The following is a 27144-nucleotide window of genomic DNA, read 5'->3' as shown; positions in this document are numbered from 1 at the left end:
TGCCTAATGAGGCTTACCTAAGTCTCTGCCAACCCTACCATTCTGCAACAAAAGAAATAATGGAGCGTTGTAATAACTGAGCCTAAAGAAGATGCCTGTTCTGTAAACACAGAAAAATTCTATGAACAGAGATTATTTCTTTCCGCTGGACAGGCAGTGTATGCCTGTATGTGTGCTGTCTTGCACGTATGTGCAGAAGGCTCTAAGGGAGGGTGTATGTGTTCACCAGAGAACAAAATGTGCTTGTGCTTGTAATGCACAAGTAATTAATGCTGCTGAAGCATTATGGGCATTATATACTGAAGATATGTTTATTTGGCAAAAGAATAAAATGTAAAGATTCTGATGGAAACAAGGATACTTTAATGCATATATACATGTCTCAACAATAACAAACAAGACCATAAAAAGAGACCTGGGTCAGAAAAACCATACAAAATTCTGTCTCTTAAGTGATGTATATCAGAAGCAAATACTGAGAACAGAGGCCAGTTCTGAGTATGCTTACCCCGTAAGAACTCCGTCATACCTAAGAGGATATCGCAGATTTCACCAAGCAAATAATTTGGACACAATAGAAGAAAAAAATAATCATTTCATAAACTTGGGAACAATGAATCTGATGGTGATAAAGATTCAAAAAAAAAAGCTTAGAAGAATTCCATGTTGATTTCCTCTGATTGCCAGGTTATCATCAGAGTGGATGCTGCATGTTGTGAAGTTCATTTGTATTGCGGTTGGTGTCATCATTTTTAGTTAGCAGAACACCAGGAGGACTTGGAAGTCCCCGAGGTCTGTCCTGAATCCCTCTGGCAGACTTGAGAAGTTGGTGGCGTTTGGCAGGGAGGCTATGACAAGCAGCTGGGAGAAATATTCTCTCTGACTGCCACAGCTGGCCTAGAAGAGGATATTCAAACACAGCCCAGCCAGCTAAGCAACTGTGGGTTTAGTCAGTGTAGTACCAAGCTCTCTCATCAGCCTGCTGGCTGTGTTGAACCTAGCTTGTAGGTGTAGAGTGCAGTAACAGGCTAAGGAAAGATGTCTGCAACCAGCAGTAGTCAGCTTTCAATGAGGAGAGGCAGTCAGAGTGCCTCCAGAAAGCCCTGCAGGGCCTGCATAGAAAAGGCAACTGCTACACAACTTTAAAGAAGCGCAGAATATATTCTTCCTGGAGCTAGTCCCAGATTCTGTAATTCCCAGTCCTGCTTTTATTCTCAGGGGAGCACCAAGAAGATTTCCAGTTAATCGGTATTTAAGAGTGTAAGAGGAAAAGATTCCCAAGCCCCCTCCTCGTTTACCCAGCAGTGCAGTAGAAGCCATCATTTGCTGACTTCTAATGAGTTAGCCATGCTAATTTGCAGTCTGCTTCTGCTGCCGTCAAAAATCAGCAGATAACCCCCTGCCTCAGTTAATTGAATGCCTTCTGCGTTCCCACAGGTTTCCCTTTCAGCATCCACTCAGTTAAATGGCATGGGGAGGAGTGGTCAACTTAGCCTTAGAGACGTTGCCAGCTGCCAACTGGCAAAGTCAGAAAGTGATCCATTTTTGCTGATTATTCAGAAAGCTTTCATGGTCTCCATGAGTCTGGCACTGTCATGAGTGGCAAGAGTCACTATACACAGAAGCATCAACCGGACTGCTCCCTAGGGATTTACAGTGTGAGTAATACTGGGTTAATTTCTCTGGAAATTTCTGAAAGGGATGACTGTGTATTGATAAGTTGTTCCAGATGCCTAAAATGAAGTGTCAGAAAAGCCTCCAGGGACTCTTACGATATTGTCAAGAAGACTCTTTCCCTCTGTTCTTAAAGGTGACTTGCCATGAAAATACAATGCTTTTGGCCTTTACAGCTAGTTTTATGATGGAGGAAGATCTGAAAGATATTTGGCTTGCATTAGCCTGTCCCTGCCAGGGGTGGGTTTTTTAATTTAGGAACATCTCCTACTTTCTCTGTTTCTCTCTGCTTTACAGCGAAGGATATGGGCATGAAGTGCATGCTTTTTTGGCCTTAATTGAAAATGAGAGTGGTGGCTGGAGCTTGAGTCTTTGTTATGCCTTTGAGCTTTGTATGTAGCTATTGTTCAGATGCTTGAGTTGCATAGGTGTTAACCAAATTAAAGGACTGGATTGCACAGCTTTTGCAGTGATTTAATTAAACTGGTGCAACCTCAATTCAATTTTGTTAGATCAGCACAAAAACCTGTGCGTAGACAAGCCCAAAGCATTTTTGAGAACTTTTTCTTGCTCTGACATTTTACTCCAGTTTTATTTCCTTGGTTGTTCTGATGGCACAAGGCTACTGCTTTTGCCAGTGGTCAGAGGCTTCTAGGAAACAGACTGTAAACAAGACCTGAGAAGCCAGAGTAAAGAAAACAAGTCGGAAACCACTCATCAGCTTTATCATTACCCTTTTCAGAGTATTGCGCCTGTGGGGAAAAGCTGTGCAGAAAGTCAAGAGGGGTCTGGGTGCATTGTACGCATAAGATATTGTATCTGTTTTGGATCTGGAAATTGTTCATTCAGTGGTCATTCCTGCCAGCCCTGAGGAACAGCTGCTCTTACATAGGAAAAGATACCTGGGAATAAATCCAGTGCAGGAAAAAGTACTGAAATTGTATTTTAAGTTGGCACATCCTGCCAATGTGACTTTATTTCTTCTCGCCATCATACAGTGCTAGGAGTGAAGAGGAGAGGAAAATGGAAGCTGTATTTGTGTGACTTACATTTATCCACGAAAAAGAAAGGAGTGACACTTCTTTGGCATGGGAAATGAAAGAGGTGCATCTTAACACTTCAAGGACTGTCAAGAGATAACTGTACATATTTGTTCTAGGGTTAACCTACAGATGCATGTACCTGGTCCCCTTTCTTCTGCCAATTCATCTAATTTTTTGTCCAAGTGGAAGAAGAGAAATATGGCCATTTGGCTTCCAGGCCTTTGGCCTAGATAGCAGAGCGTGGATGAATGTCCATATCTGGGCTGTCCATTTTATTGCACAGATGGTATGTGCTTACACAATAACTCAGTTGTAGTTCAGATCCTTCTCCAATGTATCATTCTCATTGTGAGTGTGTCACACAGTGCACACTCACACACTTCTGATCATGAAACATTAGATAGAAATATAGCAGCTTTAAGTACTTTAGAACTGTGAGGATTTCTCATGGAAAGGACATGGTATTGTAGTGAGGCTGGGGTCAAAATGTCTCTCTATAAATATATATAATTTTTATGCACATTGTGCAGTGAATCCAAAAGCCTTCATAAGCAGTATGGCAGTCTACACTTCCTCTGTGTCACTCAATGTAGTAGTAGTGATTGCTGATGATAAAGGGATTAAAAATAGGAACAATGCAAAAGCTACAGTACAAATAGGTGCTGTACACTGAACGTATAATGTGTTTACTGTAAGATTTTAGTGTGCGTTTGCACTTCTTGAAGTTTGTGACCTGACAGTATTATTTGCTGCTTCCAAGACAAAATCCTTTGCTAGCAATTATAGCAATTCTCTTTCATAGGATCATAGGATAATTCAGATTGGAAGGAACCTCAGGAGGTCTCTACCCAATCTCCTGCCCAAAGTAGGGTTAGAGATGAGATTAGACCAAGTTACTCAGAAATTTGTCCAGTCAGGTCTTGAAAAACTCCAAGGATGGAGACTGCAGAGCCTGCCTGATAATTGGCTACACGGCTTGTCTCTCCTTGTGGGAAAATGTTTTTCTTTATAACCAATCTGAAGGTCTCCTGTTTCAACTTATGCCCACTATCGCTCATCCTCCTACTGTGCACAACTGTGAAGACCCTGGCTTCATCTTCTCAGTAACCTCCCGTAGGCACTGGCAGGCTGCTTTTTAGGTCCCCCCCCAAAGCCATCTCTGCTCCAGGCTGAACAAGCCCCAGTCCCTCAGTCTCTCCTCCCTGGGCAAGTGCTCCAGCCCTCTGACCATCTTGGTGGCCCTCTGCCGAGCTTGCTCCAATTTATTAATGCCTTTTTTTATTGGATGGCCCAAAACTAATGTGGTGTTCCAGATGCAGCCTAATGAGGGCCAAATAACAGGAAATAATTACTCCCCTCAACATGCTAGCTGTGCTGCTGTCACTACAGCCCAGGATGCTGTTGCCCTTCCTGGCTGCCAGAACGCACTGCTGGCTTATGCCCAGCTTGCATATGGCTTATGCCCAGCTTGCACTACCCCAGCACCTTCCAAGCAGCTGTGCTCCCCTGCCAAGCAGCCCCCACCCTGTACTGTAGTCAGGGGTGATTCCTCTCCAGGGGCTGTTTGTCCTTGTTGAATTTCATAGGGCTGTATTTGGCCATTTCTCCAGCTTGTCTAGGTCCCCCTGGATGGCAGCCCTGTCCTCAAATGCATCGACTGGTCACCTCAATTTGGTCATCTGCAGACTTGATGAGAGTATACTTTTTCACCCTCCAGGTCATTGATAAAGGTGTTAATAAAGATGTCATAAGACTGTAAAGATGCTATGTGTATTTCCATATGTAAGAAAGCCTCTCGAAGAAAAACTTACTGTCAGTTATATCCTTCCACTCACTCGCTCATAACCTACGGAGAAGATGTTGGGCGATACTGAGTTGTGTGGCAGACACAGTCCGAGTGCTAGTAGGCAGTTGTGCCATTGTCATAAAAAGTGCACAGTTGCAACATTGTCCTCACCCTCCGCAGAGTGCGATGAGCATCTAAATAGCTGAAGAGATTCTGTCCCTATGGATTAGAGTCCCTGCAAACCAATACTTCCTGCAAATCATCAGTGAACATAACCATAAATCGATACATATGTGCATATGATGTGGATATGTAGTATGTAGTTCTCTGCCTAAGGAAATGGGACATGGCCTCAGGAAATACTATGTTCCTAAGTCCATGTGATCATGAATGTGTCAGTTATTTTCTTCTGTGATTTAGCTTCTCACCTCTAAAGTAAGGATAATAATGTTGCTGTACCACATAAGCAATTTTGAAGGTAACTAATGTTTCAGAAATATTGATAACCATTTTTGGACTGTGGTAGTTTCTGTGGAATCTAAGTGAGATCAGAAGCCTGTGTGTTATGCCCCATACAAAAATATATACACTTTGGATCTTCCGTGGTCCTTAGGGTCTTACAAGGGGAAAGATGGAAAATGGAGGCAAGGGGTATATTGGTGATAAAAGCCATATCAATATTTATATAAAAGACTGTCATACTAGGGAAGAACAGCTACGCAGACAAATAATCAACAATACACATGTTCTTCAGGAAAGTCCTCTTAAGAAACATAAGAACTTTATAACAAAATTATCCTGTGTCCAAATTTTATAACACAAAAACAAACAACCTCCTATATAATCCTTAAACTAGGGCATGTGTGATAAAAAATTACATCTGTAATTAGTAAAAAAATATTAAATTGGAGAGTTGATACTTTTTAAATCACTTTCATCTTTTACCATATAGATCAACTGCTTATAATTATAGCTACACCTGCTTTTAATTTTTATTTCTCATTAAGTATATAAACAAAGCAAAATAAACTCCTCGTGTTTAGCTTGACCCCATGCCCTTTGAAAACAAAGGAAGAACAAAACTTCTGGTAACTTCAGAGGGCATTGCATCCAGCCCATTGTTTTTAAAAGTCAAAAGCTAACACAGATTGTTCATTTCCTGGCATTGGCATCAGCACTAAATGGGATTGCCTCACAAAACGTTTGTTCAGTCCTCTGGGGACAAAGGATAAGAGCATGTTACATTGCTCAACAATGATCTCCTCAACCAGCTACACAGCAGCACCCTTTCATTTCAATAGCTGGTTACCTCCTTGATGAGTAAAATGAGACCATGGAGATGAAACTCCATGGGGTTATGGGGAGAAAAGTGAAAGCCAGGCAGAAGGGTGGGTCTGCAATACCTTTCTGGAACATGCCCTGCTTCCAGATGAAACTAGTAGGAGATGGAAGTTAACATTGTTGAAAGGCACCAAAGTGGTAAATTGTTAATCTGAAGAAACACAGGGGTTCCTGATGGCCGCAGGCTTCAAGGTAGTATTTTAGGGTGTGGTATATCTGTCTGCACTGTAGCCTCTACGATGTAGACATCTATACCCTTGCAAGTTGTCCAGACTCACTCCCTAGTGAGTGGATAGAAATAGGCCTTTCTATTCTATTTCCTAGATGAAGATGATTCATTTAACCTATTTTAGACCTCTGCAATGGCATGAGAGGAGCCATGCCCTCAGCAGGCCTCTTCCCTAGACTATAAAGGGAGCCTAGACAGTTAACTCAAATACAGACACCTACAACGTAGATTCTATATTTGGACAGATGAATCCCACTGCTGGTGTTTACTATAAATAGGAAAGTGCACAGTATATTTAAAGCAGAAAATCCATTGGGTACTGCTGAGATTATTGTTAATGCTGCTTAAACAAGTTAATTAAATAACTAGTCAATCATCCCCTAATGTACAGAGGACCAGTCATGCAGCAGCTGAAGTCAATAGTAAAATTCACATAGGCTACAATAGACACTGCTCTGGGTTTATGTATAACTGCACAGAAGCAAGAGGTAAACTCAACCTTCGTTCTAGATCCATCCTTTCCATTTTTTGATGTTATGTGGATCCAAGTATTTCATTCTGCTGGTTGTAGCAGAAGGGAGCATCTGCAAAGCTCAGCTGAACAGCTATTACTCTCTGTATGACTGGTCCTAGTTTGCCCAATTGCAAGATACAAGACATTCATGTTAGCCTGTTTCAAGGATGTTCAGTGTCCCCAGAATATGACTGTTTGGGTCTGAACTGCCATTTCAACCCATCACAAATAAAATTTTGGAGAATGCCTTCACAGAATGAAATATTTGATATTAACAAGTTGCTATGTTATGAGAGTGACAGTACTGAACGTTGTCAGTGTCAATCAGATCAAAAATTGAATGATTCTGGTATCGAAACTGCAAAAATATGGCACTTGATACTGCCCAATCAACTATAGCTATAACGACCATAGTAAAAAAAAATGTGTTAATTTACACATCTTCATAGATCACTTTGAACTGTATCGTGGAAACAGCATGACAGACAAGGGAGGTATTTGTGTGGATATTTTTATAATTAAAAGGAAGAAAACCTTTCATAAAACTGACTGCCAGGTGGCTAACTGCCATCTCTGAGAGAATATGTTGTGAAACATTGGGCACATTTACCATGGAGGAAGACTCACCAGCCTAAAAGGCTGGAGGGATTGTTTTGAACTTTATAGTGGTTGGTGGAAATCTTGAAGTCTGTTCCTGGAACATAAAACAGATTTGGCCATGGCAGCTAGATCAGGATCTTCACTTTCCTCCCTGCCTTATTAGGGGATTTAAGTGCTCTAATGGAACCTCACATTCGAGTTTAAGCATCCTTGGCTGCAGTGAAGTGTAATTTGTTACTTACTTGTTGACTTCTCTTTACCTTTCTGATAATTGGAGACTGTGTGTTTATTCTAATTGTGAAATCAACACTGAAAAATAGGTAAGAGTTCATAAAGTGCTGCAATTTGCTGTAACAGTTAATGATGACAGAAGTGTTAAGAAATGGAGACAACAATCTTTCATTCAAAGAGGTCTTCCTGATATGATCAAGAGTGGTATGAGGATGACACGTAACAGACAAGGAAAGGATGCAATGAGAAATGAACGAACCAAAATTTGTGCATGAAATAAAGAGGGAATGGTGTGTTTGATCTAACATCACCACTTGGACCTTTAAAAAGAAAAAAAGTGGAGATCAATATGATAAAAGGGAATTCTCCTGAGGAAGGTCCACTCGTTGATTCTTTCCTCCACGGGAGAGCTTCTACCAAACCCAGGCCATCAAACATGAGAGAGTACCTGGCTGTTCCCACCAAATCAACAGCCTGCCAAAAATGAGATCTTGCCTTGCATTTCTATGTTTTCTGAGTCTCTTTCTTTCCCCTTGTTATCTTCTTTGGTCTCTCTCTTTTTGTCACTCTGCTTTTAGCTGTACTCTGAGTCTACCGTACTCAGAATGATGAGTGGAAGGAAGGAGACTGGGCTAGGCCAGGCCGGTGATATCCCATATCAGGTAAGGGAATTGGGTTCCAAGCTAGCAGTTATCATGGGTGACTGGCTAATCCAAAGTATTATCCAGGACTACTCAGTTGTCTTGTATCCTGGAAAGCTCAGCAGCAGCTGTACCTCCCCGGCGTTCTGCTCTCCTATCCTTTCTCCTTTCCCTATCTATCTTTATTGTCAAAAGCAGGAAATCAATCTTTACTCCTACAGACATCAACCCAAAGATGAGTAAGAGAATTAAAACTTTCTTGTTGCTAAGAAGAACTTCTGGATAGAAGACTGAATTCTAAATGAATAACCTGTGTCTAGCGAAGGCACTCTGACAGATTTTGATCAAGTTAGTCTGCTTAACCGCTTGATTTCAATTTCCAAATGCTTTATGCTTTTTTTTTTTGTACATGCTAATTAGTAAACTTCCCAGCTCTGGCATGAATTTCTAGTGCAGCTGCCATGTGACTGAGTAGGCCAAGCTCTCAGCACTTAAAACCACAAACTATGTTAAACAGTTTAACACTTCACATTGGTAAGATCATATTAACACCTATGACTGCATTCTCACTTATTCCATTGAAACTAACACAACATGACTGCTTATGTCTGACCACTGTTGCTATTAAAGCCACACTTTATTAAAGATACAGTTGTCAAAGCTTCTGAACCTCCTCTGCATCACAGCATAATTTCCATCCAGGTTATCAAGTAGAAAGGAAAATCCAGATTCTCCTATTTCTAGTTTATTTGCCCATGTGAGTGGTAAAATAAAATGTCATGAAGGCAGAAGCAAGTATTAATGCTTTCGCAAGCCACTGATGAAGGAAGAAATGAAGACACTGGAGATTTTTACGTGTTGTTACTGCATTTAGCATTAATACATTGTGAGAAAAATGTAAGTTAAAACACAGTATATTATAGAGATAGTAGAGAGTGCGTAACCTGTAATATTTTACTCAAGATAAATGATCATGTCCCATTCTCAAAGAAAAGGAGCTTCGGAACTCATGGAGTGGGAGAAGATGAATCTCTGTTTCCTTTTACGTGTCCTTTCAAGGTGAAGAGGTCAAATAAAGCAGTCTCTCAGCTTATAAATCACTCTGGTAGACTAGTTTAAAAGATTGTTCTACAGAAACATAGATGACAGGTTTTTAAACTGAAGATAAAAGAAGGTGCTGTCAAGATTTGATTTGTTGGGGGCTTTCAGCAAGGACTTTGGACAGGAAAGAGCAATTCTGAAGAAAATTGGAAATCTCTGGTGGGTAGAGCTGTGAAGACTGGAAAACTGAAGAAATTATAGGTGATCCAAGAACAAAAGATCTCTGGTGAAAGCTGGGAACGGGTGAAGTGTGTTTAAATACAGTCAGAAGTGCAAAAAAAAACCTGAAAAAAATTATTGCAATGTGTGTTTTCATGAATTTACATTCTATTTTGCACTTCTTATGTTCTTCAAATGTCTTTACAATACCTGAGACAAACACTTTGAGGACTTTGACAAAATATCCTACAAGTTTCCCATGGCTCAAAGATTATTTATACGAGCAGTCTTTTACATGGATTCAATACAACGTAATAGACATGAAGGTGGTTATTTTAATAACAACCTTATTAGAGTCAAACAACTAATAGGTAGGGAATAGACAATAGACTCTTGTCTGAACGTTTTAGGCATGAGGTATTTTATGCTCTTCCACCATATGTGTTTTTAACCATGTTGCAGTGAAGTTTCAAGGAGGAACAGAAAGGGGAACAGTACTTTTGTTGGTGGGTTTTTTTCAGAAAATCCCTGAATTAAGTCTACTCAGCAGGCGCAGTATTAAACATGACTGTTCTTTCCAAAGTAAAAGCAAAACTGTTTGACACATTTCCTAATGTAATGCATTTTCCCAAACCAAAGAGGGCTTGGTCGGTATTTCAGTGGCAAGTCTTCACTGGTCTCACTGAAGCGAGGACGAGGCTGGTATGAGCTAGCTCATTGTCAATGGTCTGTACCAATGAGTCCTACAATTTTTGTTCTTCTAAAGCTTTATGACAAAGCAGAGGAGTTCTATGAGATCATTCTCTACACTTAATTGCCTACGGAAAGATAATAGCATGGTTTAGTTTCCACGGTTTGGTCAGTTTTACTATCAAGAGGTCAACTCTGCAAGAATGAGTGGTTGAGAGACAGTGTTGTTGGAGGGGTGCTGTGAAATGAAATGGAGGCAGGCCTAAAGAAATAACTCAGGCTGTCGATTTTTTTGTCTTTGTTGCTTATAGGAGACCATAGCAGCAAACTTTTTTTGATGCGCCCATGAGGCAAAACCTGGATAGTTGGCACACACATCTTCTCCTGATATATTGCTTTGTTTTCTTACACTTGTTTCATTTCTCCTGCAGCTCTTTCTGAATACTTGAATAATTAAAGCAATCTGAGTACTGAAATGTTACTATATGGAGACATATTTATACATATACATAGGAATAAGGGTTGAAAAAGCATGGTCTCCCTCCTCGTTTGGTTATATATATCTTAACAGCATACCTAAACCACAGCCTCGGTATATGTGAATATCTTGGCGTAGGAAATTACAGCTACGTGGAGAAGCTAGTTTTGAATTAGTTATCCTGCTAGTATTTTCATCATGGCATCAAGGAACTTAGAGCACTTTACAAAACTGTACCAGCCATAGTAGTCATGGTGGCTAGTTTCGAGCAGCCCAATTTCTTTACTAATTCCAGTCAGAAAAGTGATTACAGCATGTACATTTCCTAAGAGAGAAAGAAGAAAATCTAAGTTGTCTCTTTTCATTCTCCTGTGAAAAAGTCACTCCCTGGAGCTTTACTCCCTACTATCGTCCTATCCCTGTGTATTTTTCCCTCCACAGCCCTGGGGAGAGTAATTTCCTCACTCATGCACAGCTGCTCTGACCAATTCATTCTAGAAAGTTTCCATATTGTTAGCGTTTTCCATTACTGAGGACATACTGAGCTGCTGCTTGGCTCTGATTAGTGATCATCTTCATTGATAGTGAAGGTTTTCAGTGCTTTCTGTCTTGAGTATCTGATTCCATCACCAGCATGTGCATATTTTGAGATAATAAAAGCCAAAACCAGTGACATGTCTTTTAATTCCAGTAAGATACGTTGATTTGGGAAGGGAGCATGAACAACAGTAGATATTTTACTAATTACGAGAGATGATTGCCCATGATAATCTGAAATTCTCAGGCTCATCCTTGGTTGTCACCCAGTTTAATTATATTTTCTAGAGCAAGTTTCATGCAGAACCTCCAGTATCTGGGCAGAACAGTTGCTGCATTTGTACTAGGGGAGATGTATCCTTCGGGATACGCTCTGGAGGTGGTCTGAGATTTGCAGTCTTTAGGAGAAGTGCTGGCCCCTGATGTCTACTATAGCATTATTTCTTTACAGGAAACTAACAGCTGTCTGCCACGGACATCAGAAGGAAAGGAAGATCATTCTGGTCGAACAAAGGAGAAATACATCCACAGAGTTAAAATGAGGCCCTTCTTTTAAAAAGTGAGCAAATACTGTTTCAAAGCAACAACAAGAACAGCAATAGCAACAATAATGAAACCCAAAATAGAAGAGAGAGCCAAATTTGCACTTTGTATTTTTAAGCACTGCTGATTTGGAAGGCAACCACGCATGCCAATAATTACTTATGCACTGTACATGCTGTACTCAAAGAGTGTATCTATCTGCTACAGCAGGCCAACCAGACAGGAAGACATGGCATTTTCCTTTGCAACAGGAAGGGTCTCATTGCTTGCGAGCATTTTGCTCTCAAGTTAACACCCCAGTTCCCTGTCTTCTGTATGCAGCCTGACCCTGCACTTGTGGAGTCCCATAACACCTCTGTCATTGCATTCAAGGGTATTGAATGAGTCATTGCTATAATCAAGGTTCTACAGAAGTTATTGTTTCATTTTCCTGTTTCAGTTCATACTGCCGAGACGTCTCACCTTTACCGTGGACGTTTTTTTTCTTGTCTGATGTTGTCATCGTCATTCCATGGTGATAAATGAGCTGAAGGTGGACATGAGCTGATGGAAGGCCTGTTCTGCAGTCTAGGGGCTCTGTCCCTGGGGAACGTGTAGGGGAATGTGAAGCAGTTATTGCAGGAAGTTGTGCACAAATCCTGTGCACAACTGTGCTCTGAAAGGAGCATAATCTGCATTTAAGGCACCAAAGCAAGTTAAATTATCCTGAGGATGAGAAAATTATGGTATCTTCATTCTTGCATTTCCTGACACAGAAGACTAGATCTGTTTGTTGAAAGAAGCCAGAGAACAGCAAGAACTTTCGTAGCTAGGAAACCTAGACCTGACTTTGGTTATCCCAGCTCTTTGGAGGGAACTCTTGGCTCTGAGGAGAGAAATTGGGACAGAAAACACAGACATGGTCCTCTTAACCCTCACAAAACAGAGAACACCACCACAACAAAGCTACTACATTTAGGGAACAGAAACTATAAAGGAACTTTTGGAAATAATCTAAGCCATATCTCAGTGGGAAGACATGGATGCTCAGAAAGAGAAAAAAGATCCATTAACAGATGTTTACCTCAAAATGGGATAACCATAAGTACTGACTATTGCGTAATTTGGTAATGTGTATATGATTATAGACAGTTTTATTATTTTCTTTCACTATTTTATTTATTTATTAGTTATGTTTGTTGAAGGAAATCTCTCTCAATACTTTTTTAGCAGAGGGAAGTCTCTTTCATTGTCTCCTCTGTGCTTTTGCATATTGTCACATTTGTCCATTTTGTGACTAAATAGGCTTATTATGTGCAAGTATTCAGCCACAGGTACTTTGGCATCCTAGAGAAGAATTGCAACTTGTGGAGAAATGCTGCTGCTATGGCACATATGCCATTGTGTATGTTTCCAAGGCTCAATCCTGAAAAAGGAGGGAAACCCTATCTAAAGGCTTTAGTTACATAAAAGTGCAGCAAGGTATTATGCCTATAAAAGTTAAGATTCATTCTCCACATGTACTTGAGAGCCAGGACACCCACACATTTGGCATGTTGCCACATACAGTTGGGTAAGGTAGTGTCACATGCACAGCAGGCTGTTCTTCTCTTCCATCTGTTCTAAGTCATGCAGATTCAAGTTGTATGTCCCTCAAAAGTCCACTTTTCCAACAGCCTGCAGCAAACACAAAGCAAGGCTGCCCCAGTGTGTGGGTTCTTGGGCTCTAAGTACAATACTTGCAATGCTTGGGCTATAAGTGCAGTGGAGTCAGGTGGGGATTTTTGCACTGAGACTAATTCGCTTACAGGAGAGAGCCAGGTTTTGAGCACAGTTTAATCTCTTGCACCTGAAAAGTAGTGTGCTTTTTTTCAATTTAATATATGAGGTGTTTGATTTTCATATTTGAACAATACTTTAGCTCGTTCATGTTGGTTTTTAACCCAATGGATTTACGCAGCATAGGGGAATGATCTACGTTTCTCTGTTATCTAGTTTATGTATGTGTTTTTTAAGTATTTGTTATGTTCTAAGTCCCTATAAATAAATTCATACCAGTTACAGTAGCTTTTCCACTGGGACTATGTAATACATAAGTGGGGGGCAAGGCTTAATATACAGAACAACGGAAAAAAATATACATAGTGTTTGCAACAAAAATACCGTTTTCTGTGTGTTGTAATAGTTTTTTAACTGCCAGAACAGTGAATGTTGCTTAGAGATAAAAGTTGATACATGACTGCTATCCTTCTAGTGAAAAACAATACACCAGAGTACACTGAAAACAACCTCTCTTCTCTCAACTTCCAGAGAAGTAACATGACTGCAAGCTGTTACACTGAGAGCTCAACTTCTCTTACAGCATTGCTATAAAATGTCTTATGTATGTTGTGTGATCATAATGTGCTGCTGTGAAGCAGCCACTGCTGCATAAATAAACAAGGGAGGTGAATTAAAGTTACTTTAGTGATCTAAAGCAGATTCCGATTTCATCAATATTGGGGTAAAGATAGAATCACTTAACCTAGTCCCAGATGAACAGCACTGTAACTGAAATAAACTGAGGCCCCTTGTAGCTGGGTTTTCTAACTTCTGTGAAATTCTGATCTGAATCTTGACAGTGGTTAGCATAGTTGCTTCCATTTATATCTTCAATATTTCTTTCAGATTTCTATTGTCTTCCCTTTTTCTTCACTTTCTGTGCAGCTGTCATCATAACATTTCAACTCCAGTTAGAAGAGCAAGGCAGATGTCTCCCAACAGAGACTCTGCCAACATCACTCCAATGACAGCTGTGAGAGCAGTGCTGTGATAACAGCATGACCACCAACGTCACCAGAGAATGACCACATCACATCTGCAAACCTTTTTAGCATCCACTGGCTTAGGGCCTAGAGTCCCAAATCACTTTTATACTCGAGTATCTCAGCTGCCAGCACTTAATGTTACTTAGTTCTCCAGTATATTAGATATATTTAGGTCTTTTTTTTTTTTTAATCAAAATTATCACAATGTGATGGGGTGAAAAGGAGAGGGCTTTTAAACATGCCTCTTCCTGAGATGCCCCCCAGGCCTGGTTGTATCTGAAAATGTAATTGGAAGTGCCAGAAAGTTACTATGAACCACAACTTTCAACTCTCCGAAATGAAAATTAGAATGACATTATAAAGATTAAGAATGAAGACTTATATCAATATATGATTAAAAAAAAGAAAATTCCAAGCTAACGAATAACAGTAGTTTGCAAGAAGTCACCTGAACTCAAAACTTAGCGTAGAGTTTATTTACAGTTTTAAAATGTAAACTGCAAAGCAAAAGGGAAGATATTCATTAGTAAAAAGAAACACAGTTAAAAAAAGATTATTCAATACTTGCAATGGAAGCAACCACATAAGTAAGTTCAGTGATATTTCTGCATACTCCTTTCCGATACTAGGCTCTGTGTAGGGATTTTGTCTGTGATAAAATATTTTAGGTTTTAATTTAGGACTAAAGCTCCCTATCAGATCAGCAGGCTGAACAGTATCTCTGCCCACAGAGCCCATACAAATGCCTCAGTCAGGTTCTTGCACCATGTATTAGAAAGGTGAGAAGGGGTTCAAGTGCTTCATCCTCTCCAAATCTACAGGCAAATCCTTACAGCTTACTGCAGAGAGAGTTTTTTTGTTCATTACACTAAAAGTCAAACGATCACTCTGACTTTTCAGCACATAGGACTTTTGTCAAGTATGTAATTAGAGTTACTTAAAAAGTACCAAATGGGTTGTTCCTGGTCTCATCCACACCTGGAAGTGCAGCCCAAAAACATCAAGATTCTCTTGAGCTGTTACATTTAGCAGAACAGATGTCCTCATCCCTCTCTACAGCTGATGCTTGCAATATCCTTTATCAGCTGCCAGACAGGTCCAGCTCTAAGCTATACTGTGTAAATAGGGAGCAAAGCCATTGTTTCCTTGGAGATATTCCTTACTAAGTTTACTACAAATAAAATCAGAATTTGGTCCTGAATGATTAAAAGCACTCATTGCTCTAAGTAAGACTGTCCCAGCTTAATACAGAAGATCAGACAAATACATCTAAAAACAAGCACAAAACGAATTATCGATTGAGTCTTAAATAGTCCATAATACTTCTAATCAACTGCACTGGAATTAGACAATTCGTATTGAATTAACCATGCTATTTTTATGAAAACTGCTGTCATACCTTGAATTATCTGAAGTAACCAGCCCCCTTCCCCCCTTCAGAAGGTATTTCTTCTGGCTGCAGAGTTTTCTCACTTTTCTGCACTGTGGGGTGTATCTGATTCAGAAGGGAAAGTGCTGCCTATGGATTGCCACAGGTGTCCCTTGCAACATTTTCATATTGGAGGTTGTGGAATGTTAGAACCTGTGGAACTTGTAATATCTGATAACAGACTTTGGTCCCATTTCAGGAAATCATCCCTGTGCAAGAAAACTCATTAACATATGCTGAAGCTCTGCAGAAGGCAGTGAAAAATATGCACACTCTTAAAGTTAGGCATGCACTTTCCTGAAAATCTCAAAGTGTAATTTGATATGGCTGCAGGTGCAAGCTTAGGCAAGAAGGTGTTCTCTGAGGCTGGAAAAGAGGTCGTGTATCTCTGTTGCTGCTTTGTGGCATATACAGGATGCAGGTTTTCTTACAAAAAGGAGACATTTTGTAAGAGGAATGTTTTGGGTATTTATTGGTTACTTTTTTTAAAGGAGAAAGTCTTATTTTGATTGCCCTAAAAAAAATTGTGATTCATTTGTATTAGAAGCAACCAGGCAAGTGAAATGTACTCCATTGAAAGAGGAAATGATTTTAGTCTGCTTCAAATTCTGTTTGCTTCAAATGCTTACTCGGCTCAAATATTTGTATGAAAAGATGTTCTGGTGAAAATTTGAGCCCTGTGATTAATAGCTAGAATCTTCCTATCCACACCCATTCATCTAAGCCATCCAAGAAGTCTTTCAAAAACCGAAAGGATTTATTTTAGATCTCTAAGTACACATCAAGCAGAGATAAATAGTTTTTAAAATACAGATACTTGTAAAGCTTTTATTTCATAAAGAGATGAAAAATGGCACAAATAGGTTTTCTCTCTTCCAAGTTACCTATCAACGAATCGTATGCAGTTATTAAAGACCTGCTTAGATTTTCCCACTTTTTGGTGAGTGATATTTTTTACTGTTACCTGAACTTTCTTCTTAGGTCCATTTCAATTCCCAGATACTGCAGCTGAAAAACAGTTTAGACCTCAGAGTATAGAAAATGACAGTTCCATGGCAAAAGGACTGCCTTCAGGCTTTCAGGAGCAGCCTTTTTTGATTACTGTACTCAATATGGCTGTTAAACGTCCTATAAACAACTAATGCCAAATATCCAAGAGAGGAATTTGGCCTTGTGTAAATGCAGGCTTTTGACTGTCTGCGGATGCTTTTATTTAGAATAAGGTTGCCCTATTTCTAAATAATGTACTTTTAAAATCTATGTTATTTCACAATTGAGGACTGTTGTTCTAAAATTATAGCATTCATGAAGAGCTCAGCTACCATAACTGTAAGTGTAATATGTGAGCCATTTTGTTATTTTGGTTGCACTTACCATGTAGGCAGATCTTTATATTAGTGTAAAACTGGTTATTTCGGCTTATTTTGTATCTGTAAATTTCCCTGCTGACCTATTTTCTCTCTGAAATGATGGATCCTTTGTATGAGAACTGAGCTGACTGGTGCAAAACCGAGGACAGTCCAATGATAGTCCTATACACTGTCCAAATCTATTTCTAATCAAAATAGAGCCAGGGTGCAGACGCACTAGAAGTGTGCTAACTCATTCTTAAAATAAAACATCAATTTTTTCAAAGTGCAAAGAGGCTGATGAAACTAGAAGTAGACTGATTTTCCAGCCTTGTAGTGCTTCCAACCTTTTACAGTCTCCCCCGTACAGGTTAAAAACACCTCCTTTTTTACAGAATACAGTACTGCGACAACTCAAAATTCAGAGGATGGGAAACCGTTATAGAAGACAATATAGATATATTCCTAAGGCTTGGGAGAGAATGTCAAAAGAAGAACAATATATCAAATAACATGATTGTTATTGAAGTCAACTTTCCAAGTGCTAAGCGGGACAAGGTGTCATTTTCCACAAGCTATTTTCTTGCTAATCACTGAATTAAAAAACAGCTACCTAGTCTTCAGCTCCCAGAAACAGTCTGACAGAAAATGAATAGCTTTAAAACATAAACTATATTGAAATCCAATGAAAAAAAAAACTCTCATGGGTATCTGGTAGGCGTTTATAGTCAAATATTGGGTATATAGTTGATCTCCGAGAATATTTAGGTGTGGAGACCCAAACACAGATATTCAAAGCCACTTAGGAGGCTCTTTACCTGGAGGCCTATAAATCTCTAGGTGCCTAGATTTTCATCAGTGATATTTACTAAGTGGCTAAACGAATGATCTTGGGAGAGTTGATGCCTGAGCCTTGGCTTTCTCAAGGAACATGTCCCCTCCCTTAGGGGGACATCTAAAATCCAGCCAGAAGACACTCTGAGTTCGGACGTGTTGGGTGGGGCCATATAGGAAATGTGGCTGGGGAGTTCTCATTGCTCTTGCCTGTTCTGTTATTCCTCAGCTAAAGAAGTCAGCTGAGACATGGGAGACCCAGTTCCTTTTGTTCATTCCTCAGTCTTTTGAACAGGTGTTTCCCACCCTCCATTATCACGTGATAACCTTAGGCATAGTCTACTTTCCAGACTGGAGGTGTTCAACATCCATTCCTTCTAGGTTGTTCTAGTTTGCATAGAGTAGCAAAATATTTGTTGTAGCTGAGCAAGAGCAGGGAAAGAGGAGAAGGTGTATGAAAACTAGTGTGATAATATAGCCCAGTGGTTAGCACTCTCACCTAAGGAAAGAGAGCCCTTAATCCCAACCCCTGCTCTCATGATTACTTAATACAGGATACTTAAAATTTCATCTGCGCAGGCACTGAGGCCTCTCCTCTTGTACCTGAGTGCCTGGAATGCTAGGCAATAAAGTATTGCTCTCTGTCTCTCACTTAATGAATATTTAATTATTCCCAGTGAAGTAAAGCAGCTTCAACAAGAGGAACTGTGACTCTTTTTTCTGTCCTGAAGCTAACCACTGAGCTCTTGAAGAAAACTGAGCTTCTGCCTATTACCCTCACTGGAGTATATGAGCCCAACCATGTGTTCAAGGCAGGAAATGCCCAGAGAAAAGGAGTTTCTTGGTATAGCCTGAGATTAAGCAGTTAAGTCCTTAAGAGAGCTTGTCTCCATACTCTTGCTATTTTTTGTTAGCATAGTTTTTTTCCTGTTCAGAATGCTCTGGGTCTTTAATCCCTGAATTGTGGGCCCCTGACTCAGGGCTGGGATGTGACACCTTAAAGTCAGATACTGCAACATAACAATATGTGACTGCCTCTGTCTATCAGAGATCCAGCCCATAATCTCCACTCTCCCTCAAAAAAAACCAGAAAGGAAACATAAGGGCCGTGTGTGTTCAGGACAGGCAGTATTAAATGGGCAAATAAAACCGGGAGGAAACAGAACCATGGAACCAATTGTTCAGGATAATTCTCTTGCTTCTGTCCCTTAGTGCCTGAAAATCCACAGGATTGTCTCAGTTGACAGTTATTTTACTGAGAGAGAGGAGCTGACTGGCAAGGCAGCTCTGGCACATGCGCACAAACCTCCGTTGCTTTCCCATCTGATGTGTCCAGTGCTTACCATTCTCATGTAGTCCCCAACTGATGGCACTCTGAGACCTGCAAGCAGCTTACAGACATCCTGAACTGCTCTAAACTAGTGCAGTCTGTCATACAGCTAGCAAAGAAATCAGTGATCCAGCAGCTGATCCCCAGGAACCACAATGATACTGGCTAGGTCAGGGAGCTGGAGGCAGCATGAGTGGACTTACAGAAAGAGGCAGATCTTGGGATCATCTCTCTTCTGGGGCAGATGGATCACTAGGATTTTGAAAGCAGATGCTATCTCCACAAAGAGATGAACCCCACTGAGAAAAAAGGCAGCAGGCTTGAGTTTTTTCTCAGGAGAACCAAAACCATCTAAAGACTAATCTTCAAATTCATAGGGACCAAGAGGCAGCTAAAAGGCATCTTGTTAAAAGGAGGCACTTTTCCCCAAGGAAATCCACCATAAGTATTCTCAGATGTCAACTTGAAGTAGCTCTTTCATAACTGACTGAATGCCAAGTGTGATATTTTGGCAAGGAAGATGTCTTCTGAGAATTAAATCACTGTGGAAAAACTGCAGAAGATCAAAACAGTGACTTAGGCTGACAGTGTGGGCTCAGGCCAATGAACCATGAACTGCAGACAGGGCAGACTCCTAGCTGCTTGACTACTCTGTAGTAGTTGTACTTATGTATCAATACCTGGTGTTTTTCATTAAGTTTCATATTATAGCCTACTGCTGTACAATTTATTTTCTGCAGTTATTTCACCGTTAGGCTATGTTTGAAAAGATGTTGACTTGTCTATTTCTGTTCAAATTACTCAGAGCTCCCAATATGAAGGTTACCAGGCACAGACACTAAACACGGTTTCTGTTGGTTCAGTCCCTTTAGGAAGGTTTATTTATCCATGGATTCGGTGCCTTGCTCATAAGTCATTGTTTTGAGAAAAGAAGTTTCCCAGTTCTGGGTGGACTGGTAGGGCTTTATTATAATTGGAACATATTTTACCCTACTCTTACTCTATCTTTACTCTTTACTTATTACCTTAGTTTAAGGATGATCTTTGATAGGGTATTTATACAATTGTCAAAACTGAGGATCTGAGGTTTTCTAATTTTGTTTTACTGATGCTGTACTGGCACTAGTGAATCCCAGTTAAAGAACTGGACTTGACTCAGTGGTTCAGGGTTCAGTCTCTGCTCCTTTCACATATTCTCTGATCCGCAAGTAATTCACTTCTGTGTTGTGACTTCCTTTTTCGGTAAAATGGAAATAATGACAGCTAGAAAGAAAGAAAGACTGTCCAACTACACTATTATTCTTCAGAATAAGGTTTGCCTTTTACTGTGTGCTTGTACAGTTCTTAACACAGTGGGACCCTGATTGCTACTGTAATACATAAGTAATAATGATAAGGTGTGGATTTTGTGTTTTCCACTGTCAGCATGATTCACTGTGAAATCTTACTGTTTGTTCTATCCTGCTTGGATAAAGAGCATTGTAACTAGAGATCAGAAAAATACTTAACACCACTTAATAGATAAGGCTACAAATATACAGCAACAAGTAAGGAATAGATTTGCATTACAGTTATTAATGTGCAACTCTGATTAGAACAATACTGTATCAATCCTTTACATTTATGTAGCATCTGTCATCCCAAAGTGGTTCGAGTTCCAAGGAAAACACAAAATAGACACAGGAATGTGACCATCCATACCGTAAGTGAAAACCAGATACATGAAGAGAGATTTTTCTGCGGAGAACATATGCTGAATAGTGAAAGGAAGGAGCAGTTAGAAGAAAAGTTTGAAATAAACAGAAGAGAAGTGCTCTCCATTTCTGAAGGTAAGTAAGTATTTTGTACTCGATACTCATGATGCGGTAATACCAAAAGAGCTTTGGAGAGTTGTTCTAGTTGGATGACCAGTAGAAAAAGCTCCATGGCTTTCAAGGGAAAAATTACTGATGCTATAAATACGAAATTGCTTCTTACACTGGATATAATAACTGGATAGTGATATTGTATCCTATATTTCAAAGCATGTGTTGAAACAGCTAGGTACACGCAGTAAAGACTGCCTAGAGGAGAGACTTGTGAGAGAAAAAGCCTAGCACGCTTGGATATGCCCGAGCATGAAGCCTGCCATGAAAGATAAGGCATCTAATGTATGAAATGTGCGGAAAGCGCAGCAAAGAAAGTGCTGAGAAATCACGAGAGATTTGGCAAAGTTAGCACAGATCTGTTTGAATTAGACATGAACATTTAACTGCTATTAGTGCAGCCATTGTTTCCAAACTTCCTTATAATGTAGATTCACAGGAGCAGATTACTTTTTCACTTTTAAACTACTTATGTCACTATGCAAAATTGGTGTGGATTTTTTACAGATACAAATATTTAATCTTACCAAAATTTTTTGTACATTCAACATCTAATCTTATTAATTAATCTATTTCCTTCATACCTGTTGAGTATTCCCAAGTGAGATGTAAACATGGTGACGTTTAGGACACAATACTTAAAATACTCTTTGGCATTATCTGTGTGTAGAGTTCTCTTAAGAAGAGCACAGCCTACAAATCATGCTAAGTAATCTTTCCGCTCTACTCACAGTTAGCAAGGCCTTAGCTGGATTGCTATGTCCAGTTCTGGGCACTGCTCATCAAGGAAGAAATGGACTACTGAAAATAATCCAAAGGATAGCGCTGAAAATGAGTGCAAGTCAAGGAAACATGTCCAGTGAGGCAAGAATGAAAGAACTGTTGTTGTGTAGCCTAAAGGAGAGAAGACATGGTAACAGCCTTCACGTTGGTAATAGACTTTTGGAGAAAAGGGAGTGCTTTGTTTCCCATGATGGTAGCAGTGTGCAACAAGAAATAATGGGCTTAAACTGTAGGAAGAAAGAATGAGGTTAGATGTTGGGAAAAACTTGCTAAAGGTAGGGATGAGGAAGCAATGCAACTCTGCAACAGGTTTGCCTCAGGAGATGATAGAATCCCTGTCACTGAAGGCTTTAAGTAGAGGTTAAACAAACATCTATCAAAAATGCGGTAGTAGTTAATGACTGGAAGTTGATGACCTCACGGTGTGCTTTCTAGTGTTTTGTTCTTATGGCTCTATGTTGGTTTTGGGTTTAAGTTACATATTCAAAATTGTTGAAAGAGTTTTCTTCAAACTTTCTAAAATAAATCCTGTCTGGACAGGAGCCAACTGTGGAAAGAATCTAGGACAATCTTTTCTTGTAAAAGATACAAACCAGATAAAGTAGCCATGGACGCTGAAGTATAGCATTCATTACTACAAACACTTTAATTAGATAGCTAAAACTGTACCACAGAAATATGCAGAACATTAATATCATCAGATTTCCCACTTAGAAATGTATGATGTCACCTGCACACATGATGAACATCTCTGGTGCGCAGCAAAGCTGCTGGAGCAGCTTTTTGAAGTTGTAGCATGACAAGCTTTTGGCAACTGCTTGGAACAAAGCTGCTCTGATGGTTGTTTGATTAAGCAAATCTGCTGTGGTAAATGTCTGAAGCCAAGCTGTTTCTGCAGCTGTTTGAGCCAGAGCTAGTCCTGCAGTTTTTGAAGAAAGAGGGCATTTGTGAAGAATGAAGGAGAGAAATGAGAACAGAAAGAGAAAAGAGAGAAAGAAGAGTTTTAAAAACCCTTGAACTACATATAGCATTAAAAACAAAAGCGTGTTTGTTTTCAAATAGCTTTGTAAAACAAAACTATAATGCCATCTTGGGGTTTTGGTGATATTGGCAATTACATATACATAATATGCAGGATTGCTAAGGCTCTGTATGTGTATATAAAACATATTAAAATGTAAGCTTTAAGAATGTCATTAGAGATGCAAAGTAAAGCAATCAAAAGGTAGGAAATGCCAGAAGTCAGTTTGTCTGCAGCTTTACTCATCTTCCCTGCACAAATGCCTTTCGTTACATATCCACGTATGTTTTTTTTTTCTAGAAGTTCCAGCCTCAGTCAGCACTCAAGGGTGACAGGTACTTTTAAAATTATATTTGATGTTTTGTTTTCTTTTCCTTGTTCAATGTGAGTCCCTCAGCCTTGTTTGTTGCGTAGTATTCAAAACCTGCTCTGACAACAGAATGTTTAATTTCCTCTTGATTTTCTCAATGCTGCTCATCACTGTACTATCTGAGTGCTTCACAAGTAAAAATGCGCTTAATTTTATGATATACCTCTATCAGTTAAAGTGCTATTGCTGCCCCTGCTTTATGCAGAGATATGATTAAACCTATCCTGTAATTTGGGGTGCTCAGTTCAAGGTGAAGATCTTGAGCCTTAGTGTGGCAATTTATTTACTCAAGTTGTAATTCCCGTTGACTTCTGTGATATCTCTGAGTGTGCAATGTTTCTGTAAGCCAGTTAACAGAATCTTAGGTGAGGCACCCAGAAAAAGTGGTACTACATATAAAAAATTTTTAATGTAGATGACTTGCTAAGAATTACACAGGATTTTGAGACAGGTGTAGGGATACAGTTTCACTGTAAAATAAACGAGGCATGTATATAATCATGCAATTAATAATTGTGTCCATTTCAACACAAAGGAGCCAATATACAGTCTCTATGATTGTATAGATAGCTTTGGTTTTTCCATTTCCTGATTTCTGAGTACTTGGTTTGCAGTCTTAAAAATGTTCCAACATAATTTTTTTACGAGTAGGTTAAGTTTCCCTTTTCTTGATCCAAACTAAAAAAAAAAGTTATGCCTTAGCATTACGTTCATCTTTTATCAAAAAAGCAAAATGGAAAATGTAGACGCATGACATGGTTTCCTGACATTCAAGCTAGCAGAATAACTAGGACTAATATTTGCCATCCCCTATATGGACAAACGCAAGGTAATAGAACATTTTAATGGACAGTTTCCAATGTATTTTATGAAGACAGTTGGATTGTTGGAGTCAAGGTTCTTAGGCTCTGCTGCAAGCTCCAGATGGACACATCCAGAGGACATAGATGCTTGTATTCTTCCTGCAAAGCCTAGCCACTTCTGGCTCCAACAGTCACTGCCTCAGGCTTATTTTCCACTTGACCTTGCTCCTCTTTCCAGCTCAATTTTCATTGCTCTACAAGTCTTGATTCCTTCCACTAGTTCCTTTTCTTTCTAGCTTTTAGTCTGTTCTGTTTCTTCTCCTGGCCCCTTTTCCTTCTCCACCATAGATCTCTGTGTAGACTGGCTTCCAGCACCAATCCCTCGCCCAGTCTGAGTGGTTCCTTCAGTCTTTCTCACAGTTGCCAACATTTCATTATCTACTCTTAATTTTTTTGTTTCCTGCTGGCTCCCAGTCTCTTCACCTCCTTTTCTGTGTGCAGTTCACTGTCTCTACCATCATAATTGTCCCAGTTCCCTCTTCTCTCACTCTATCTCAGTGTCCTAACATCCTGGTTCTTGTCTGCTCCTCATCTCGAGGCAGATTAGCTTTTTTGCACAGTCTGCTTTTAAATTATGTAGCTTCCTCCTTCTCACTTCCTGTTTGGAGAAGGCAGGAGAAATAGAGTTTCTGCACTCAGTCTTGGATGGTAGCCCAGTATGACGTAGAGCTCTAGTTGCAAGGAAAATCCTGCTCAGCCTCGCTCTGGAACATGTTCTATAATTACAGAGTCTTTGAGAAATGCAACTACTGACACCTGAGATTTCTGTACTGAGCATGTGTGAACTGCGTTTTTTCAAAGGATTAGAACATTGCCAAGTATGACAGATTTTCTTAAAAGATTGAGAGAGACACGTCCCTGGAATAAAGGCAATCCTCTGCCAAATGTTAAGCCCATTCTACAAATCATGGTAGTCTTATTATTCCTCTCCCCCTGCCAAAATTCACCAGAACTCTGTTTTTATATGAATAAAATGATGTGTTTTCCCTTAGCCTTGATCTCAGAAGTGGCTGAGCTTTTGTTTCCAAAAAAAAAAAAAAAACCCAAATTCAGCCTGAGGCAGATGCTCAGTGTGGAAAATTTCAGTGCAAATAATTAAACTTTGGCCAAGTTACAAATAACTGAAAACAGAGTCTCATCATGGGAAATGTTGGACAACCTTGCTAGGCATTTGCGCATCCAGGCCTGTCTATAATGTAATGTCCATTAAAATTTGGAGCAACAAGTCTTCTCACAGTCATCAGAGAAAAACTCATCTCATGGCTTTGTTGTCACCACATTGCAAGTTTCATACCACAGCTACTGTAGGAGGGTGCAAGGAAGTTACTTAGAAAGCTTTGTTCTCATTTTCATATTTATGATGCCTCATCTGCAATTATTGCCACTGCAGCCATACAGAAATCCTGAATCAGGTCGTACACAATCAAGACTGATTCAAAATTTATGAGATTAGAAGAGGGTCGGGGGAAGGTGCTGATTTCTCTTCCAGGTTCTGTGCTCTGGAGGTTTTGTAATCAAGTACTTTTCCGTAACTGGGAAGGCAAGAAACCTTCATTTACATATTATCCATGTAATGAAGTTATACTAGGAGCAAAAACGTTAAGACAAATACCAAATATACCAGCAGTTTTCAAGACTGTGGACTCAGAGGCCTATGTAATTGCTAGTACATTTTTCTTTGCATTTACTATGGACTAAGAGCCTGGATACCGAGTGCTCAGCTGATGCACAGCCTGCCCCTGCTTGTTAAGACGTGGCAAGTCCCTGGTGTATTTCAGCCCTGTTTTTCTGTTGACTTAACATTTAGGTTTGAATCCTGCATTTTTCATATTGCTTTAAAAGAATTGTCAGTGGATATTGTATACCACCTGAGAATGAAAGCAGCACCTTGAAGGCTCAGCACAGGGGCTGAAAGAAGTACTTGAAATATGTCTGTAACTGAAACAAATCGGAAACAACGTCTGAGCATCTCTTCTTTGGCAGAAACTCTATATCAGTGGCTGGTATCAAGAAAGGATTCTAAACCCAGACAGACTGTAAAAGCTGCAAAAGTAGCTAATGAACTTCATACAGGTCGAAGAGGAGATCTGTGATCATAACTGAGCAAAAGGTGGTTGTTTTGAACTAGATTAATTTCAGCTGTTTTTTAGCAGACCTTTTTCAAAATAGTGATCTTGGGGAAGGTTAGCTTGGCTTACAAGCAAAGGTTAAAAGATTCAAACAGATATGCCTGAATCATCAAGTAGAAAGCATTGTATAGTGATGGCATAAAGTGTTTGAGCATCTGAGTATCGAGAAGGGGGAGAGGTTTACTGCTGTAAAGGAAACTATAACTAGAATTTCCTGATTTAAATGAAATGAGAGAATATTAAATGTAAGTGTTGGAACAAAATTTTCCTGATGATGAGATTCCCAAAGATGCCTAGGAAACCAGTAGAGATTTGATTTCTTGGTATTTCTGGAACTAAATTGAACAAAGTAATATACAGAGCAGTTACAGAGAGGTGACTGAACTGAGCTGCTTTAATCTCTAATTCCAAACATTCTGTTATTGAAATCCAGAATTTGCACTCTTTTTTTTTTTTTTTACGGTGTTTAATTAAGGTAGACATGAAGTGCCCGTGGTTTTATCCTGACACATTAAGATTCGTATGAGGTTAGCTACTTAGGGAAAGCCTCTGAGGGAGTGGGGTGACAGAGGTTGTAAAACCAAGTAATTCTGAATGTCACCACATTTATTCCTGAATATTTGGATCATAGCACAATGTATTTCATCATCTATTGCTGGACAGAAGGTGACAGCTTCTCAGGTGAGATGCGTCTCACTTATTTTTAGATGAGTGAAACATAGACAGCTGCATCTGAGCTAATCACTCTTAAGTTCCCTTTACTGTCAAGGGAATGAAGAAAGAACCTTGTGGAGCACAATGCATTTCATCTAATGTAG

At 39.7% G+C, this 27144-nt stretch overlaps 1 long non-coding RNA gene across 3 annotated transcripts in view; it reads left to right on the top strand.

Moving 5' to 3' along the window:
- LOC104146108 (uncharacterized) overlaps positions 1–27144 on the top strand; it is a 192230-nt gene that overhangs the window by 108405 nt on the left and 56681 nt on the right. For 2 of the 3 annotated variants that reach the window (XR_694552.2, XR_011139090.1), the window contains 2 exons: positions 20925–21124; positions 23265–23299. The exons of the other annotated variant lie outside the window; for it this stretch is intronic. This is a non-coding gene — a long non-coding RNA (uncharacterized lncRNA). The remainder of the gene's footprint in view (positions 1–20924; positions 21125–23264; positions 23300–27144) is intronic. 3 annotated transcript variants of the gene reach the window in all.

Source organism: Struthio camelus, chromosome 2 (assembly GCF_040807025.1).
Source record: "Struthio camelus isolate bStrCam1 chromosome 2, bStrCam1.hap1, whole genome shotgun sequence".
NCBI lineage: Eukaryota > Metazoa > Chordata > Aves > Struthioniformes > Struthionidae > Struthio > Struthio camelus.
This window is presented reverse-complemented; position numbering and strand designations above follow the sequence as displayed.